We start from the raw sequence: 5,724 nt of genomic DNA, 5'->3' as shown, positions 1-5,724 counted from the left end.
TCACCTCTTTTTTTTTTTTTTTTTTTTTTTTTTTTAACATGCTTTTATAAGCATATTGCTGTATGTGTTGTGATATTTTGATTTGGTAGACATCGTATTGAGGAATCAGTTGCATTCCTAAATGAATCTCAAGGTCTTTTTTTTCTTGTTTTGTTTGTTGTGGGGGGGGTGGGGGGTGGGGGAGGCTAAAGAGAAGTTGGGTCAGGAAATACATCTTAGTGTTATTATATAAAAAGAAGTAAGAGGAGGCTAAAGAGATTAAACTCTTCGTGGTCCATGTTAGATCTGGTTTAACTAATAATTTTTAAAAGAGAGGCAGGAGCCCTCTTCCAAAGGTTCTGGTGAAAGAAGGATATGACGAGAGATTATTTGGTATAATTAAGATTGACCAAGTGTGTTGGTGAGAACAGGGGTAGCAAGGTCCACAAGGTATTGTTGGGCTTGTGTGGGGCTGGGCTTGGCACAGACAATATCAAGTTTTAAATAGATCCGGTCCAAAGTGATTAAAAATAAATATAGTTTATGCCCAAAGTTCGGCTCATGATCCACCCTAGATCGTGCGAATCAGTTTGGAAGTGAAGCTATTTTATCAGTAGTGTACCTTCATGGTTGTGTACCTTCATGGTTGCTGCAGCACAAGCAGAGAGTGTGAATGACATGAAAAATAACACATAGAGGCTCTCTATTTCTGTTTGGATGCAGGGTAGTGATGGTAAAAATAGGTTTTTTCCCGATGGGCTAGGCAATGATCATCTGTCAGTCTAGGCAGAAACTCTCTATCAGGTTCCCTCACTTCTATTTTTTTGGTTTTTCTTGTCTATTTGACTGTCTATGCTATGGAATTACTTGTTAAATGCTATGTTTCTCTTTGTTAATACGAGAAGATGATAAGGGCTGCTCGTTACGTATATATTTTTCAATCAGAGTGTTGTGTTTTCAGCTACTTTAAGCTTGCACAATTCTGCTGCGTCCCTCGTGCCTCATGATAATATTGCAGAGTTGGTTATAGGGTCGGTTTGCATGCTTGACTGATATTCTTGTGTTTCAGGTCATGATTTTGGACCTAAACCCAACACAGCCTGATCAGCTAGTGGGTTGGGTCGAGCCCCGTTCAAACTTTGGGTTGCAGCTGGACTTGGTTTAGTCTGTAATACATGTAAAGCTTTCGGCAGTTCTTTTATGGCTAAAAATAATGAAAGTTGGTATCGAACGCAAATGGCTAACAATTTTTGAAGCAACTTAAAGTATTTGATAAAATAAACAGAAAATTTTTTTTCAAAAATATATTTTTTATTGTGGTAAAAAAGGATACTTTTAACATACAGGTCTATAAATTAGAATAATACTAAAAATAAATAATCAATACTAAAAATAAATAATCAATAAAATTTGAAACAAACGATAGAATTAAACACAACTATATGAGAGGAGGTGAAAGGAGGTTGAATCAACGGGATGAAATGCAAGGCGTGAGTTGAGGCAAAGTTTAATTTAATGGAATGAGGAATGGCAAGGAGAAGAGGAAGGGAATATGATTTGGTTTCTGGATCAGGTCGTGGGATCCATGCTGGGTTGGTATGTTTGGGTTGATGCAAAGGGTTAGGTTGGATCTAGTGGATCTAGCTCATCACCGTTGTTGAATTTCTCTCCACCACCAGTTGATAAGCTCTAAACACTAGGGCCAGGAAGGAAATGCTCTCCAGGCAACTCGAAGCTCGACACTGAGAATAGAGGTTACGAATAGATAGAACCCGCTAGCAGCTATGAACATAAAATCAGGACCCTTGATCACAAAGCCTGCACCAGCAGTACTATCACTTGCACTATCGTCAAAGTTGACCTTAAAGAAGGTCAGGGATGGGGCTCTCAGACGATACAAATCCTATGGGGTGCTACAAGAACAAAGTGGGAGTTCCAAGTACTTGACTCCTCATGATCGTCCCAAACTGCAATGCATTCACCACCTTGATTGCTTGGGATAAGACTCTCTCAAGTACAATCCTAGCCGGCTACTATCTTACTTCAAATAGACTAATATTCTGGGCTAGCTAGATGTGGTAAGCAACCTAGATTGCTTTGATGCCAATTGATCTTGTGCCCTTTGACTCCCTACTCCAACACAAAGAGTCCAAAAAAGCCTAACCAAACTAGTCCCTAGGAATCGCTATAGGAGGAAGGCTCACAAACTGCTGTGCTTGAGCCACCCTTGGGCAAAGGAATAGGACAAGTTCCATAGTCTCCTCCAATCCACAAGATGAGGAATCGCTACAGAAGGGAGGCTCACCAACTGCCACACTCGAGCCACCCATGGATAAAGGATTTGGACATGTTCCATAGTCTCCTCCGACCCGTAAGATGGACATACGGAGGGAATATCCATCCCGTGGGCCCTTAATAGAGCTCTGGTAGGTAGCCAACTTCAAACGACCTTTTAGATAAATAAACTAACCCTCGAATGAACTCCAAGAACTAAGCACCGTCTAACCCCATGACTGGCTCTCCCCTGTAGAGATCATATAGGATTTTGGTCACCACCCTAGATGTACGCAATGACCGCCAAACCTTAACATCCAGACCCTGAAGTAAGGGAATCACTTGAGATAGAATTCTCTTAGCTAATTGATCATCAAAAAGCCGAGTCACCACCTGCTCATTCCATCTCTTCCCCTCCAATTGAAGCATATCACAGATCCACGGAGTTGTTAGGAAAATCTCTGGTACAACTCCTGTACCAAATGTTGATCACCTTTGTGCAGACTCGGGTGTTAATCAAGCAATAAAGAAGATTCAAAAAAGCAAAAGCAAAATAATGGAGCGGCTACCTCAGGAGATACTAGGGTTTGGCATTGGAACCAGAGAGAAAGAGAGAGAATTAGGAAAAAAAGATCAATTGTATTCTATTCATTAAAAATCCTAATACAACCTATGTACATATATATATATATAGCCAATAGGCCAGACCAAAAACATTCCTGGCTAGATTCAATACATGAAAGCACTAACCAAGCTCATATACATCCATATCTCATATGCTCTCATCCCTTGGACTTGATTTCAGTCCAAATCCTTGAGTTAGTCCCCTTAATATCTATCAAACCAGGCCTTAAGACCTTAGAATTAAAACCCAATCCTAGATCCAAATAGAAAATCTATGCAGTTCTACCCACAACACTGAGTCGGCTCAGTCTCAGACTGAGTCGACTAACCTAGGACTTAGTCGACTTAGTGCCGGACTGAGTCGACTAACCTGCATACCATGCCACAGTTTTTTGAGATATCCTTTTCTATTTTTCTGAGGCATAGTTGACCCAGACTGGGCCTGGATCGATCCACCTGTGACTTAGTCAATCCAGTCTCAGTTTGAGCTGACTAACACCCTGAATCTACTCTTTCCTCGGCAACTTCAGTCCTGGCTCTGGTTTCTTACTCTATTTTGTATCTCTAGATATTCAGAGCCCCAACCAATCTCTTCAAAGTTCTCGTCGCCTGAACTTCAAGCTCGTAGAGAGCCATGCACCACCTCCATCTTAGGACCACTCCTATCCTAATACTAGGACCCACATCCGATCCTAACCTCCCGGAGCCGATACTCTAACTCTTTCTGTGGCTTTCCAAGGATTGGGAGCACCACACCAACTCCTATAGAAATATCACACACGACAGTGCTGGTAAAAGTAAGCCAATAAGAAAGCAGAATATAGCCATCCACTGATCTCGAACAACATCGATTGTTCCCCCATCATGAACTATCCAACTAGCTTGATCCATCATATTAGGGTGGTGAGAGAAAATCTTCTTCCATAGGAAAGAACACCTTCGAATGATGTGGGCTATCCCCTCCAGAGGCCTATGACCATACCTGGCCCATATCATCAAACTTCAAAAGCCGTCAAGCTAAATCAAATATCTTGCAGTGTGCCTAGATATTAAGGCCTCCCATCAGATCAATAAGGATTGGACATCCAGCCCCCCCATTGATAGGTCGACGCACAACATGTCATGCCAAAAGACGTATACTTCATTCTCCACTATGTGAGCCCCATAGAAAATTTCTAAAGAGCTACTGGAGCTTCAGGAGAGAAGGCCTTGGTAAAAGTGTGAGACAATGGGTAAATCAGGATAGCACTGAGAATCGATCTCATCAAAATAATCCTAGCTATCATTGAAAGGGCCTTGGATTGCTAGCCCTCAAGGTGATCTCTGATCGTGGCCTTCGTCTCCAAGCAGTTAGTCCTTTGAAGCCTCCACCCCATTATAGGAATCCCCAAATAGCATTGGGTCCTAACTTGCTCTATGATGTCCCAGGAGGTCATAGATCACTTGCTTGTATTGAGCCTTAGTCTTCAGACTAAAGTGGATCAAAGACTTGAAGAGCTTCACCATCTAGCTAGAAGCAGCACAATAATCCTTCAAAATCCTATAAAGGGCCACAGTATTCCAGATAGTGGCCTAGCAGAGTAGAAAATAATTATCTGTAAAAAGTAGATGCGAGATTGGCTAGACCCAGGTGCCAGCATATAAAGCTCAATGGCACAATCGGCTGCTCATAAGGCTTTGGAGAGTGCATCAGCATAAATAATGAATAGATAAGGGGATAATGCTTGATGAAGGCTGACAATCGAGTGCAAGAAATACATCAAAGTATCATTGATCAAGATGGTAAAGGACGGAATATGCACGCATCCTCTGATCCAGTTGATCCAATGACCGTGAAATTTGAAACTCTATAAGACATGATAGAGAAAGTCTCAGCACACCCGATCATAAGCATACTTCATATCAAGCTTGATGGCCATATGACACCAATAGCTTGGGGCTTTAAGGAGGTCATGCATAAACTCCTATGTGATCAGCATGTTGTCAAAGATACTACACTCTCTGACAAAAGCATTTTGCTCAAAACTGATCAATCAGTGAAGAATGGGCTTCATCCTACCAACTAGAATCTTGGTGCAAATCTTGTACAAAAATAGTGCATAGACTGATAAGGCTAAAGTGACTCGGCTCTGAAGCATCTTGTCTCTTTAGAAGAAGAGCAATGAAGGTCCACTTTTAAGTTGCTGGCATAAGTACAGTGGCAAAAACATAGCTGAATAGCCTCCAACATTTCATCACAAATAATGGGCCAATAACATTAGAAGAACAAAGGAGGGAACCCATCAAGTCCAGGGGCCTTATCCTCTATCAAAGCCCAAACCATCCCCTGAATCTCCTTCTTAGAGACAGGACCAATCATAGTCGAATTCTCTTCATCTAACAATAGGCTGATCAGAGAAGGGCACCAAAAGACCCTCGAATCCCTTGGTCTGTGGACCACCTTGATCTGAAAAAGCTGATGACCTCTAGCCTAATCCCATCCTCACTATCAATCCACTGAACCCCTGCACTCCTCAACATTTAGATCTAGATCCTCTGTTGTTTGATGACAGTCACCTAGTGAAAGAATCTGATATTTCATCCTCCTTCCGTAACCACTAGGGCTGAGCACGGGTTGGGTTCGATCAGGTTAAGAAAAAAATTTCATCCGATTGAACTCAATCGGATTGAAGAAAATTCAACCTACTGCCAACCATTTATCATGTATAAACTATTTAAAATTGAAATGAATGATTTATAGCAGGTTTGGATGGGTTGTATTGGTTTGGACTTCAATGTTGATCCAATATTGATTTTAAGTCCAATATTGGCCCACTTAAGATTATTTATCTTTTTTTATCAATTTAA

The sequence above is a fragment of the Elaeis guineensis genome, chromosome 1, assembly GCF_000442705.2.
Source record: "Elaeis guineensis isolate ETL-2024a chromosome 1, EG11, whole genome shotgun sequence".
Classification (NCBI taxonomy): Eukaryota; Viridiplantae; Streptophyta; class Magnoliopsida; order Arecales; family Arecaceae; genus Elaeis; species Elaeis guineensis.
The sequence above is the reverse complement of the archived record's forward strand: the minus strand, read 5'-3'. Positions refer to the sequence as shown.